The sequence below is a fragment of the Pezoporus occidentalis genome, unplaced genomic scaffold (genome assembly GCF_034315485.1).
Source record: "Pezoporus occidentalis ecotype Australia unplaced genomic scaffold, CSIRO_AGI_Poc_V1 ctg10, whole genome shotgun sequence".
Lineage (NCBI taxonomy): Eukaryota > Metazoa > Chordata > Aves > Psittaciformes > Psittacidae > Pezoporus > Pezoporus occidentalis.
In genome coordinates this window covers 5,268,854-5,284,353 of record NW_026912779.1, presented here as the reverse complement: position 1 = coordinate 5,284,353, position 15,500 = coordinate 5,268,854, and positions in this window count along the sequence as shown.

The window sequence follows — 15,500 nt, the reverse complement described above, 5'->3', positions numbered from 1 at the left end:
ATCTGCCTGCTTGCGTTTCAAATAACAAACAAAGTGTTTTGATGGTTTTAATTGTGAAATTATTTTCTGGCTTTACCTTAGTTCCATAATTAAGCCTTAGGTACCAAGGAAAATTGTCTGCATATTAAAAAATCTGGTAAGGGAAGAACAGCGAGTGATATTTATGACCCAGAAAGACAGCACTCAACTGGTGTGCTGGGTGCCTAGAAAAAGCGACACATTTGGGTGGCTGGTGACTGAAGGGGGTCCCCTAACCATCCCTCAGGTAGACCAGGAACATTCCCTGGAAAAGGAGATTTGAGCTCTTAATAAGGGCATGTTTATTGGAACTTTTGTGGGCAGAGAAGAGACCAAAAGCAAAACCTGACAGCACGGAAGAGAAGGAGGATCCTGTCATTTTTAGGTGAAACTTACCTCCCAAGAGGCTAAGATGTGAAGCAGGCTTTTACATAATGATATTTCATATTCAGCCTAAGCATGGATTTCCCTGGTGCTGCCAGTTTTGAAGATCCCCTTTTTGGAAGCATCCCCATAAAGTTGTCTGCTTTGCCCCAGGTGAGCCCATAGAGGACTAAACCCACTCTAGAGAGGATGTGTAGAAACCACTCGGGAGATTTGGAGAGTCTTCAGCCCTGGTTTGAGATCTAAACAACTGGACTTTCTAGCAAGATGTTCTAAAGAAAACAGTGTGTTTCAAAGTGGCAAGATCAATGAAAGAGCCTGTGATGTTTGGACGTCTGATGGAGCACATCAAGGCTCCTGCAGCGAGCAGGGCCCTCTTAAGAAATAAACAATACCGTTCTGCAAAAGACCTGCAGCAGAAGCTGCAAAGTGTGAGCAGTTTGTGCCTGGAGCATAGGTTTGGCTCCATTGGGAATGTCTTTGTTATAAAAGCCTGGTAGTTCAATACAGCAGAAGAGAGCACAGAGTCCAGCATTGCAGTTCGGTGAGCAGAAGATGGCAGGAGTCAGCCGAGGGTTGTAAGACCATCTGACCTTTCAGTTAAGTAGAGGAGGAGATTAGTGTAGCTTTGGGACAGATTTTATTCTCCTATTTGGCCTGTGGGTTCTTTGAAGCAGAGACCTGCTGCTTTTTGAATGCTTGGAGTCTGCGCACAGGGTGGAGAATCCAGTAAGTAAATAATAGGAGTCATAATTTAGTGCACTGAAGCTGAAGAGCTGTGAAAGACATGATCTGTTTTCTTGTGACCTCCACCTCTCGCTGTGACTCCGGGACACGTTATTGTGTTTTATTTTTACTAGTGGCCAAGTCAAACAAATAGCTCTGGAACTGGTAAGAACTCCACCTCCAGCCCCAGTTTTTCAGGTTAAGCATGAAACTTGTCTGTCTTACTGGGAATTTCTGAACATAAATAAACAGACACTTAGAGTAACTGGCTTTGATAAATGGGCAGCGTAGGTCGGGGCCTGCTGGATATGCAGGCGACCCAAAGATGAAGCAGACTGGGGAAGCAGGCAGGAATGGCTCTGCTTTTCTTGGCTTCTCAAATGGTTTTCAGGCTGAAATCAAATACTTGAGAGCATGAGGAAAGCTGGCTTCTGAAGTCATGATTTTGCACTGAACCTCACTGTAAGGATATCTCTTATAAAGCTACTTTTGATGTGGAAATTTGGCTCCAAACCACACTGAAGGCCATTATAAATAACCACTTCATCACAGGACACACAGAAGTTGGCTTCCTTGAACACTCCTAGAAAGCAAGTCTAACCTTATTGAGCCATAACCTCAGCTAGTGTAAATCAGAGAAGCTCCATTGACTTCATTAGTTTATACTGATTTACACCAGCTGTGACTGTGGCCCACAAGACAGCAAGATATGTCAGCTTCTAAATTCTGTCACTGAGTGTTGAACAAAACTGTTTTTAAAACAAGACTGGCAATCCCAGATTTAGACACTAATGAGACACAGCACTGTAATCGTTTCACGATGCCTATATGCTCCATTTTGGTTTCATTTTTGCCTTGCTTCTGTTTTTCTTATCTCCTGCCAAACACAGGGAGAGTACCACATATGTTGGGTTCATAACAAAGATGTTTTGCTGCTTTGAGAACATGTCCTCCAGATGCAAAATGCCTTTGTGTTATAGTTTAGCTTCTTCCTTTGCATAGGTGCATTGGTTATGAGCCAATACAAGAATGCTCTTGAGGGCCAGCCCCATGTTTCTCCAGAGCCTGGAGTTCTTGACACCTCAAAGGCTGCCCTAGCTGAACTTCAAAGATCTGATTCCTTCTTAGAGATTTCAAGCTCCCAAATCATCATTTCACGTGGGCAGGGTGAATTGTGTCCAGGAGCAGTGTGATAGGAATGCCCTGAGACCATCAATACATCTCCTCTGTCACAATCCTGCAGGATGCTCATGTAGTTAACCATCCTGAGTAATTAATTGCACTGGCAGCACCTTTGTGGTATGGAAGGCTGGTAGATACATACAGCTGGTTTGTTCAGCTAAGGGGAAGACATTCATGTAGCTAGACTGACAATGATTAATACTGATTATCATTTCATGACAACAGCAGCTGTAAGTTCCAGTCAAGGTCAAGGCTGTTGTGCACTGCAAAGATGCTTTTCTGCAAGCAGCAGTCTCTACCCAACAGAGTCAGAAGTGTACACTGGCAGGCAAAGGAAGAGGAAGTCTCTTTCTATAAAATGGGGGTAGAAGCAAACTGATTTCCCCCGTTAAGTCCCTTAAATTTCAATTCCACTGCTTTAATTATAAATCATGCTGTTGTCCCTAAGCAGACAGCTCTGGGGTGGACATCATGTATCTCAAATACTCAGCAAGCACGGGGAAGGCCCACAGATGAACTACAGAGCAGAGGTAAAGCTGGGCCACAGCAGATCTTTTAACCTCCATATTTTTCCTTGCAGAAGCTGGAGCTCCTTATACAACTGGGACTGTATCTTGTGCTCTGCCAGTTTGCCAAACAGAAGCTGACTGTGGTGGCTTTGCAGTATGGGAATGGAAGAACTCTTATTCCTTGCTGGTTATCTGTAATTCAGTAGTATAACATGATTTTACTCGTGTTCTCCCCAAGCCCTACATTATAGCAACCCTTTTAATTCTGTATGCTGTGTTTTATTAGATTTTCCGGTTAGGAGGACCAAAAGTAGTGTATTTAAAACACCTAGCTGTCATTAAAAAATGACAGTTACTGCAGACTAGGTACTCATGATTAGGTTCACTTCACATGAGATTTGTCTGATTTTCAAGAATGGTCACAAAGACTTCAATGGAAGGTGCAAGGAACCTACAATAAGGCAAGGTGGCATGAACTTAGGTCTTACACAAACTCAGAATGTGTATTGTATGCATTTCCATGCGATACGATCAGCAAATAAGTTCAGCACGTATTGTTACCGGACTGAGAAATGTAACATGGATGTGACATACACAGTCTTCACAGCAGATGAGATCTGAATGCTGGTTGAGACGGGGATTTGAACAGCAGGATCACCTTACATACATAAGCTTTCTTCTGAGTCTGTATGTCCACTCTATCGAAGATAAGCTAGCCTGGTGTGTTGAAGAGTGTAGGTGAGGTCTCTACTATAATTCTAATACAGTCATTGGCTCTAGAGTTACACACCTGCAGCCTTCCCATTAAGGAATTAAGAGCAGCAAAAATTCAATTTGGTATAAGCAAATTCCCTTTCAAAGCTTACATCAATACCCAGGAACCTGGAAAAGATTAAAACCCAAGCCCCCTTCAGATAGGAATCTCCAGTGGCAAACCTTCTGAAAGGTAGAAATTTATATTAGGGAAAGAGAACTTGGTCACACCATCTTAGGAAAGCACAACAACAGAATGTATCTACAAATAAAGTATAAGAGTTGCTGACAGTCCACCTCATTTCCTTACTGCCTACTGGTGGGTTTGTTCCACAACTTCTAATCCAGGTGCAGGGGTGCCAGCATCCATCTCCACTTTGCTATGCCAGCGCATCTGATTGCATCCTGCATGTGATGCAGCACTCTATGTCAGTAAAGAAAACACTAAGTGCCTTCTCAAGGCAGAGGAACCCAGTCTCTGGTTCTCAAGTTACACATCACCTACAGCCATAGTCAAGAAGTTAAAAAGGCTAGCAAAGACATTGAAGTGATCTTGCCTATGTCATGTTACTCACTCCTTAATGTTGTCCTGGGAGCAGAGAGGTTAGAGCTTACTCTTACAGAACTTCTGCTGTAAGAGTCATGTATTTGAGTAAATAAAGAAGCCCACCACCATTACAACATTCTTTCCACTTCATCTGTTTAGATGCTGATATGATCTTTGTACAAAATGTTTAGGGGCAAATCATGAGCTAGCATAGCTCTGTTGCAATCTGTAGAGTGGTACTGATCTACATCAGCTGAGAACCTGAACCTACAGGCTCATCTCTTCCTACCCTCCCAAGAGGCATCAGTTTCCACTGGTTTCACTGGAAGTTCTGTGTGCATCTTATCAGGACTGTAGCATTTGAATTTGTGGGACAATCAGTTGTCAGGAATTCTGAGGCAAAAGCTGGAGGAAAGCAGCAAGTTCACAGTTTGGCAAGGTTTGTACAGTTAACGTTCTCGATGCTGCTGGTATTTCCTAGCCAAAGTTGCCCTGTTACAGAGTTGATACCGAATATCAGGCCATGTTGTGTGAATGAGAAAATGAACAGCCCTGGTGCATGACATAAATGCTTTAATGTAGAAATAAACAAGTACTTTATGATCTCTGCACTTCTCCCACCATGTTATCTATCCATAAAGTATACCTTAACTGCATCCAGTTTCCAAACCTTTGCTTTTTATGTACTCCCTGTTAACCTGGAAGACTGCCACAGCTGTACAGCAGGCCTAAAAGACACATCTGATAGCTCTAGCTCCAGATTATTTTCTGGTTACTCAGTGGTGCCAGAGAAACTTTGAAGACCTTGTGGTGCATCATTAACAGTGTCTTCTTGTGTTGGTCTACGGATAGTCACTTGCAAGTAGTTATGTGTAGGTTTGTAACTGCTGCATAACAGACTACAAAACCACACACAAGCTAAATAATTTGCCAGCATGCTAATGAACAGTAAGCCCAGACAGTTCAACCAGCTGCATGCTCTGCTTTTCATCAGTTTCAAGTGTGTTGGGTTTGGGTGTATGCGTCCCCCCAGCAAGCATAAAATAGTACTTTTGATCTATTGCTGAAAGGCCCTTTTACCATAGATAAAAAGATAAAAAAGTATTCTTTTGATTCTCAATCCTTTTTCCATTACTGCTCTGCTACGGATGGGAGTTGTATTAGTTATTATAGAGGATGCAGAATGCATTCGAAGAACTAGGAACTGTAGGGTATATCCAGCCCACAAGCTCATTTATTAATTTGTGTTGCTGTTTACTGATGTGTTTGGAAATCTTCAGTACCATATGACGAGCAAAGATGTTGGCTGCAATGTAAAGCATCTCTAAGGCAGCACTTTGTACTGCTGCTATGATCTCTAGAGCTGCGATTGCAGCACAGTTGGGGAGAAAGTTTCCATTCTGACTGAATCTTTCCTGCTATACCCTGAATAATTTACCTTGGAGGATTTTTATTGCCTCTATCAGAAGCTTTTTGGTTATTAATACAGCAAAAATAATATGTATATTACTACATTTATAAATATGTGGGAACCCAGGAGTGAGTATCTCGAGCTTTGTTGCTTTTGTTGCTTAGAAAAGTGCAGTGATTGATTGATGTTTGCCAAAGAGTTTGAAATCTTTACAAAAGCAAAGTGTCTGCATGCCATATAACACGATGCATCAAAGTAAAGGTGTCTTTGCAGTAGAGACAGCCCTGTTAAGTACTATTCCTTTTGTTACAGCCTTAAGGTTTTCAGCCTTACCTTCCCAATCCCCTGGGAAAATGGTGAAGGAGAAATTCCTTGAAGTTTCTCCTTCCTTTTCTACTTGGAATTGGTAAACACTCTCTTCTCTATTGCCTCACTGGCTGCAGGAAGGTATAGCTGTGATTAATTTCCCCTATGCCCCCTTTCTTCTCCTTCAGGTGCTGGCCATAGTGAGACCATCCTGCAGTACAGCATCAACATGGTAAATGCCAGAACAACTCATCTCAATATTAGTATGTTCAGTGAAGCGTGTCAATTAATTACTGTTCACTCATGCGGCCACATAGACACTTCCACTGCTCCAAAAAGATGCTTTTAAGTATGTAAACAGCTGATAAAAAGAGGGTCATCGACCTAGTAAGAACTTTGGATTTGTGGGTGTAGTGTAATCTGCTGCAAGAAAGCACTCAGTATGTAACTTTATAGGGCATTTAGTGTTAAAAGTAGCGATTCCTGCTACTTTTTCTTTGTGAATTCAAATCTTCCAAATCAAGTGATCTAAAGTCAATTCCAGCAGGTGATTTAGGTCTGCAGAACAAAACTGTGCACATGTGTCTTGTTACATGGGGCTGCCTTTTCATCTTACATGTATAAATACATCCCACATGTATAAATACATCCCAGACATGCACACACATGAAGTGGTTACTTGTACTCAGAAGCCGAGGAGCCATGCTGAGGTACGTATCTAATGTCTGCCTTGTAATTTTTCCTGCCCTGATCATGACCTATTGGAATTCGTTTATGTCCTTGGAATTCACTTATGTCCTATATATAAATTACAAAACCACAGCTGAGTGGCTTTAAATAATAAAGCCCCAGCCAATGTGCAGCTCCCTGGGCTTATTGTTTTTACTGTTCCCAAGACACATTAGCTAAAGGCTGCCTGAACCTAGGCCTGATTTCACAGAGATGAAACCTGCTTTTTGCTGTAGGTGGAAGTCATGCAGGACCTAACACCTTTATAGCCTTTGTGACCAGGAAGTGTACATAGGTAATTATGAAGAAGGTGGAAAGACTACTTTATCCTGGTTTGGAGGTACCAGTGAGATGATTTCAGGGCTCTTTCATCTCAAAACCTAGACATACAGGATCCAGTGGCTGAAAGCTGAAGGTATTAAAAACAAAGTGTGGGTTCTTTTTTTAGCAGTAAGGGTTATTAGTGTTGGAGTGTTCCCAAGCAATGGGGCAAATTGTCCTTTGTAGTATTTACCTGGAAAATTCATGGTTTTTAAGCAGATACGCTCTGTTTTGGTCACAAAATACTGGAGACTTGTTGGGTGAAATGTTCTGGCTTTTTCATGGTGAAAATCAGATGACTGCAATGTCTCTACCATATCTCTGCAAATATCTCTACTTACTAAGCCTATTGCTTTCCTTTTGATATTTTTGGAGTTTGGTTTTTATTTGTGGCTGAACCTACATGAATCAAGCAAGATAAGGGTAGTCTGCATGACTGATTTGTGCAACCCAAGCAATCAAGAGGTGAACCAGTTCCTTGAGCCCAAATGGTGCTGAGCCTCTTTATTAGAATTTCCCAATGATTCTGGGCATTTAGGATTTTTAAGCCTCTAAGATCCAAAGATGCTTTGGCTTAAGATCCCTATTTGGGTCCATCAGTACAGCTCTTTTGGCTGTCATGGTACCTTGCTGAATTAGACTCATCAGGGCTCTGCACTGTCATCTTGTTTCTCTGACATCTCTGCTTTTGACTTTGCTGGTGTGGATACATCAGATGTTTCACTGTCCTGCTGATCCATGGTTGGTTTGAAAGCAACTTTGAAAGGCCTTGTTTAGTGTGAGGTGTCCCTGCCCATGGCAGAGGGGTTGGAACTAGATGATCTTAAGGTCCTTCCCAACCCTAACTATTCTATGATTCTATAACGGAACATTTGTAAAGCAGCAGCCCCTTACTAATCTGCAGAGAGAAAGCATGTATGACAGGCAGTGGGGCTTCCATTTTTCAGGACCCAGGGTTTAAGACAGGCTTAAAGGAGTCTTATTAAAAGTGTTTTCCAGTGCATGTGACTCCTTCTGACAGCACCCAGGTGGTTAAGAAACCGGTATTAAGAATAAAAGCTGTTTCTCTTTTCTGCACAACAAATGGTTCAAGTGTCTGGTATTCGACTCAGAAAGGAAACCTGCAGCAGTCATGTCCCCTGAAATAAACCAACCAACATTTTGAGCTGCCAACACTCCTGTCTATTACGTCAAGGCATTGCAAAGTTGAAAGCATAGCAAAGTAATATATATGTATTTTTTTTTCAGTAATCCCAGGGTAAATATTAGGCAGACAGCATTTCTGCTTTGCGCATTAATGAAACCCGACTGAATTTGAAAAGCCTGCAAGTGCACTTTGGGGATTTCGGAAAGTGTCGTTTGACCATGAGCTAAGACCAGAAGCTGCCATTTTGCAGATGGGGCAGGAGGGAAAGGCGTTTGGCCTCATTCATAACTTCACAGCTACTGCAAATATCAGCTGATGAATATTTATGTTATGACTGGCAGAAGCCCGAAAGGCAAACGGGAGGGAGAAGCAGCAGAGGGGGAAGCTTAAGTTAGGAAAATGGTTGTCTGAACTCTGTGGGATTTCTTTACCAACACTTTCCATGCTTGAACAGTAGCTGCTGAATGAAATCATTATGTACTGAGCCCTGTGCAGGAAAATAAGGTTTGTCAAGACTCTGTTCGTTAGCACCTTGTACTTCGTTTGAACCTTGGACATTTGCTGGGCTCTATAAAGGGAAACGTTTTCTTCCTTCAAATCAAACATGCTATACAGCTATCCAGTTTTCTTTTGTTTAGTCATTGCTGTGATAGCACTAATTTAAAACAGAGTCTTATTGTAAGGAAAACAGGGGGCCAGGCAGGAATGTGAAGTGCTACAGGGTGGGTACTGAGGAGGTGCTGCTGCAAGGCAGGCTAAGGCTGCAACTATGGAAAGGGTTAAATCAGAGGTGTCATTATTGGGCAGACCTGCAGTACTTGGCTGCCCAGCTGTGCTGGTGGCTATAAGCTCATCCCCTGTACCAGGAGCACACACTGAAACCAGACCTCCGTCCTGCAAGTTGTTGCACAGCTATTGATAAGCAGAGGAGATGAGGGAAATGCAAACTGAATTAGTTGGGCACAGACTGGGAGAGACTAAAAGACAGCTATGCTTTCCTCCCTGCACAAACCCTCAGCACAAACACTGTGTTTTATTGAACTGCTGCAGGCAGCAAGTGTCTGGTTAAAATAAAAGGTATTTTGTTCTTTGCAAGAAAGCAGTTCCCCAGTAATTAGTGTGTGTATCAGCAATCTCTAATTACTGGTTTAGTTACTATTGGACTTGATTTTTAAGGGAGCAGAAGAGGTGAGTGTCCTTCCTCTATATAACATCATTTCAAAGCAATGTATTTCTTTGTATTTATATTACCTCAAGTCACTCATTGAGAGGGGGAAAAACATCCAAATCTCTTCCTTTTACCTTCACCAGGCCGTAAATTAACAGCAAGGAACAACTTTCAATGCAGTTCACGTGCATGACTTCACTGTTGGGATGGATCAAGCCCAGGAAGGAGCCCAGCTGAGGTAAGGAACTGCTGGAAGTCAGATAGGGCTTTACTGCAGGGATGGGTGGCTCTGGGTGGTCAGGAGCCCCCTCACTGCACCACAGCATCAGAAAGCAACAGTTTGGGACTGTGTGAAACACCAGTGCCTTTAAAAGCAGGCAGCCTGAGTTGGATACATAGGGAAAAATAGGAGTACACAGAGCTGGTCACTTCAGAAACTCATTCCCAAGGGCTCTGCAAATTTGCCAGGCGGAATTAGGGAAAAGCCCTGCATTTTGGCCCAGAGGAATCCCAACACTTGGCACTGACCTGTTCGCTGTTTCTCTAAGAGGTGGCTTTTCTTACACTGCTTATTTAGAGGTACCTTAATGTACAAGGAGTTAATACTCACGTGCAAGAAACCTCAGGGGCCTCTCACCGCACAGCAACCGCTCCCAAACCCCTCCTGCTCCTTCCCGGCCCGTGTGGAGATTCCCGATGTGCGGACACCAGCAGATGGAGCTGTGGGACATCAAGTCCTTATTTCCCGGGACCCGCCAAAACTGGGGCAGTCATTTCGGACGGCGAGGGAGGACTTTTGGGTTGGCCTTTCCTCACGCAGCAGCGAGGTGGAGCCGCCATGAGGGTGCTGAGGGCGGCTGGGTGAGGGGAAGGTGCGTCCTTCTCCTCAGCGGTGGTTGCTGAAGGGTATGGGGGTGGCAAGGCAGCCATGATCCCCCCCCCCCGGAGCTCTGCTTTCCTCGTGGTTAGGGGCTTGCCCTAGCAGTGTGGGTCTCAGTTTGCCCCTCAGGGCGGGCATGGATCGCTCTTCCCTCAGCTTTGTCGTTGATGCCTGCACCGAGGTGGGGCGGCCATGAGGGTGCTGAGGGCGGCTGGGTGAGAGGAATGTGCGCCCCTCGGCGGTGGTTGCTGGAGGGTATGGAGATGGCAAGGCAGCCATGATCCCCCCCGGAGCTCTGCTTTCCTCATGGTGAGGGGTTTGCCCGGCAGTGTGGGTCTCAGTTTGCCCCTCAGGGCAGTCATGGCTCGTTCCTTCCTCAGCTTTTTCGTTGCTGCCTGGACCGAGGTGGGGCAGCCATGAGGGTGCTGAGGGTGGCTGGGTGAGGGGAAGGTGCATCCCTCTCCTCAGCGGTGGTTGCTGAGGGGTATAGGGGAAGTAAGGCAGCCATGATCCACCCTCCCTCTCCATAGCTCAGCTTTCCTCATGGTGAGGGGTTCGCCCAGCATTGTGGGTCTCAGTTTGACGTCTGACCTTCAGAGAGGGTGGCCATGGCTCACTCTCTCCTCAGTGCTTTCAGTGGTGCTGGGTTTGTGCCTGCAGCATGGAGTGGAGGTGCTTGGGACATAGGGAAAAGCTTGTTTTTCCTCAGAAGTTTTAGAACTACCTCAGAAACCCCAAGAAACAACAGTTAATTTGTGCCCTGCTGCCAGTCCAGAGCCCCGGAACCTTCTAGAGCTTCTCCTCAGTGCAGTGGGGCCACTCAGCTGCTGCCTCCACCATCTGCCTCCAGCCTGTGTGGTGAAAACAAGGAAAACCCTACAAAAAAGGGCAGCAGAGGTACAGGGAGAGTTTGGGATGAGGTGTGGAAACACGTGTAAGACTCCGCAGGCAAGCAGGGCATGTTTCTGTGCAGGACGTGCTCTGAGGAACATGGCGGCGTAAAGCAGGACTGGTGTGGATGTGATTTATTCTGCTCCCCTGTGGAAAAAGGAGAGTTCTCAAAACGTTTGTCACGTATTTCTGAGGTTGTCCTGCCTGACAGCCAGTGCCCTGGGAACCGACAACGTGCCATGAGGAGATGGAGATGAGGAGCTGCCGTGGCCAGCTGCAGTGCGAGGACAAGGAGGAATACGCTCAGGGAGGGACCCGGGAACGCTGCGCAGCTGTTTTTGTTCTGCCATCGAGCTGTAAAGTTGAAAAATGATTTGAAAAGCAAGAGATGTGCCGGGAGTGCTGGCGTGTCCTGCTGATGGGCGCTTGGGGCATTCTGTGTAAATTGAACTTCTTCCTCCCCCCTGTTTCTTTGGATGGCTTAATATTGCAGCAGTGGAAGGGAAGAGCAACAACACGCTTGGAGTGCAGCGCCTCATCCTTGATCCCTTTGGCACTGAACTGCACCGGAGTGAGCTGAGGACAGAGGTGAAACCTGGCTGCTCCCTGCCTTTTTGTTGCTGTAATCCAAAACATGGAGGTTATTTCAGTGCGGAGGCTGCACGTGAGAAGGCCTTTCATTTAAATTCCTTTTATTAAAAGAATACGTATAAAAAAGCAACTGGGACAAGAAGGATAATTTGTGCATGATGTACTGGGCAGCAGAGGAGTGATGGAGGGGCCTTCCTAAGATGGAGTAATTTGCATTAGGGGAACATCTACCCCATCAGCTGTACCCAGTGGTCTGTGCACTGATGCTCTGTGATTGTATGCTGATGACTGCGGTTGCAACCCCTAGGAGTGAGACTGCCTACGTCCCTTTCACAAGTAAATAGCAATACACAACTTTCCTTTTCGCTGCAGGACTGTTTGATAGTCGTGAGTCAGGGGTGTGTGTGGGGGTTTCTGGGATGGTTTTCTTTTTGTCTGTCCTGTTGGCTTTTTGGAAGGTGACCCATGTATTTCCAACCAAAAGGATCTAGTAAAACCTGCCCCCAAACAGGAGTTATTTATCTTAGTGAGGGAAAAGGGTTGGAAAGTCAATTACTGTCTTGTGACTAACATAATAATGTGACTCAAAATGTGAAGCAACAGTGCTGACGTGATAGCCTCTTCCCCACTACTTGAGTTAGTGTGAGAGGCATCAGGTTGAAATGTGGTTCCCCTTAAGCCAGGTTGCTCTGCTCTGCATCCAAAGTTTCTGTAGTTGCAAGTTGGTCTATAAGCTAGAGAAAATGGAACTGTTTAAGGGGTTTATTCCTATTACAAACACAAAGTTTGGAGGTCTCTGGTCTAGTCTGGTGTAGGTTTGATTTAGCAGGTAGAAGGTGGATTGCAACAAAGCAAGAGGGTGCTGCAGCGGTGAAGCAGCCTGATGGTGTCAGGGCCTGCAGCCTTATTGAAGGGCCCTACTATGGCTCAGGCAAAACCCATGAAGTAATCTCATCTTGTCCTCTTTGCAAGACTCTGTCATTAATTTGTTCTGTGATGAAGATTTGGGTTTGATATCTGTGTGGGAATGGGTGCTGGTGTTCCTTTTGCAGGATAACATGGCTGTAAGGTGTTTTTCCTGCCTTTTTTTTGATGTGCCTGTCCATGTCTCTATTCAAAGAGGTTTGAGGAGGTAGGAATCAGACTCCTTGTGTAGGGTCTGGAGTAGCTGAGCTCTGTGCAAACATAATTTGTCTAACTTGGCAGTTTTAGATTTCAGAATATGGCCTTAGGATGAGTCTGAGTGACAAAAGTAATTATAAGAAAATTTGACAGTGATGGGAAATTCAGTATGTGTCCTAGAAAACTGAAGGTTATTTTAACAAGAAAAAAAAAAGTGTTGGGCTTTTTTTTATCTTTGTGTTGAGATTACTTAAAAAAGAAAAAGAAATAAGTTACTATGAAGACTTAATTTATGATGCATTTTTCTCTGGGAAATAGCAACATAGAGAACTCTTATGCTACTGAGGAAATACTGTCTTCCTCCTCTGCACATGAGTAAAGCCTTGATTAAGCTGACTTGTCCTGTTAGGATGTTCTGCCAGTGGTATTTCTCCTGGAGAGCAATTCTCTGCTGTGGTTTGCTGGGTACTTCATGAGACAAGTGATGGTGTAGTTGTGCTGAGGCAGGGGCCTGTTACAACTTCAGTGTTGTGCTATTAGTTGGAAAACGATACCCACTGAGAAAGGAATATTGCTGTCAGTAAGAGCTCATGTCTGTATTCTTGTCCAGGAGTGGTTTCCTTTGTTCCAGTCTGTACTGGGACATCTCACTGAGTCATTATTAGCAATTTTATTTGTGGTGTGTACCGGGGTGATTATGCTCTTGGAACTCACTGCATGCACTTGGTTTCTCTCCCTTGTGTGCAAAGATGCACTAATCTGGGTGATGCTCCTGATACTTTATACATTAAAAAAGCATAGCTATTGCAAATGCTTCCTAAAACACATAAGGCTTTTCAAAATTACATGTTGCAAACATTAGTTTAAAAGAGGCAGGAAATTCAGACTTAGAAAGGATGTGAATTAGAGAAATGTCCCTCCTTGTCATTACTCTCTTCCCTGGTTTACCTCTTCCTCCCTTCAAACTATGCATTTATGGTTTTGGTCTCTGAGCTTGAGCACAGAGTTGTTTCATTGCTTTAGGTAGCAGATGTGGAAGGAATCAAAGCTTTAGGTACATACATATCCATTTTGTTGTGGAAACCATGTCCTGTCTTGTGTTGCAGAAGGTGCCTTTGACATGTGTTGGCACATCCTGCCTGTGAGAGGCTGAGGTCCTCAGTGGGGAGTTAAAGGGGTTGTGGTCTGATTCAGGACAAACCAAAGGTGAGCAAGCCCATCTGTGAGCTGATGTCCCATAGAAAAGGGTGTGCTTCCTTCTGCCCCAAAATATTTTGTGACTGTTTTTGAGCTTTGGAGCCAGTCACAGGATGTCGCACCTTCGTGTGACTGCTGTTGCGCTGTACTGCCCTAGACCATGTTTTTTTTAATGAAGAATCGTTTCCTAAAATATGTTGTGTTTTGCAATAGGGTGGCAAATACTGCTTTGTTTGTCAGCTGGGGGATGTACTGTGGATGGCAAGTGATTCATTGACAAACAGGCAAGAATTTTATTTGTAAGAAATGTATTTAGTTTGGCTTTAAGAAATCTGTATTTTTTGCACAGAAGTCTTGTGGGAATGAGAATAATTTTGGAGGTAGTTAAGGTAAGTGGGAGATCAGGTGTCTGAAACCTGTGAAGATTTGGCCATAAATTTGTAAAGCCACTAAAAAATAATAATAATAAAAACCCTTATAGAATTATCATATCATAGTATCAAGGAATGGTTTGCGTTGGAAGGGACCTTAAAGCTCATCCAGTTCCAACCCCTCTGCCATGGGCAGGACACTTTCCACTAGACCAGGTTGCTCCAAGCCCTGTCCAACCTGGCCTTGAACACTGCCAGGGATGGGGCAGCCACAGCTTCTCTGGGCGCCTCAGCACTGTCACAAGTAAAGAACTTCTTCCTAATATCTAAGTCTACCCTCTTTCAGTTTAAACCCATTGTATCGCTACGTGTCTTTGTAAAAAGTCCCTCTTCTCTCTAAAAGGCTGCCACTCCAGATTATAGCTGTAAGTTTATTTCTGAGCTCAGGGAAACTTAGTTTTATACTTTGCTTTGGGGCATGACATGCACAGTTGTTACCCCTGAAATTCAACAGAAGCAAAGCAGGTGCATCTGCTTTGGAAAGGATTTCAGTTTTCTTCTGGAAGTCTGTGAACTGCAGATCACAGTACACCTCCCATGCAGGAAAGTGTTGTGTGGTTTGAGGTTTTATTAAGGCTTTTTCTGCAGCTGTACTCAGGGTAGATTCATGCTTACATGGAAGCCCAGCAAGGCAAAAGCCAGGTGTTTAGGATGTGGCATTGGTGACTCAATAGGTGGTACACTTCCTTCTCCATCAACTTTAAATAAGTGCCCTTGTGTGGTAACAGGGATGAGTTATTTCTTGGCTGAGATGAAAAAAACCCAAGGTCACTATTAAGACTTTGGTACTTGTACAGGAAGGTCTTCTGTTCTCTCTGATGAATGGGAAATCAGCCTCAAGATCACTCCAACTGGGAAAAAAAAACCTGATATCCTTTAAAAATGAAAGCTGTAAGTGTTGCATTGCAATAGAAGCAAGAAACTCCAGGTGATGTCAGGGTCCCATAATGTGAAAATAAGGATGGGTAAATGAAGAATTCTCCCTGCTCATGTTCAGACCTTCCCTGTCTCTGAGCAGTATGTGAACACTGGTCCATGCAGTTGGGTAACTCACATCTTTGAACTTGAAATCAGTTGGTACTTACTTGATGACTGACTTGCCTGACAGAGGGGTAGGGGAAGGACAGATTTTATTCTGGTTGTTCAGCTGTGACATGGCTGGGCTTTGTATATCTGGGAAGTGAGAA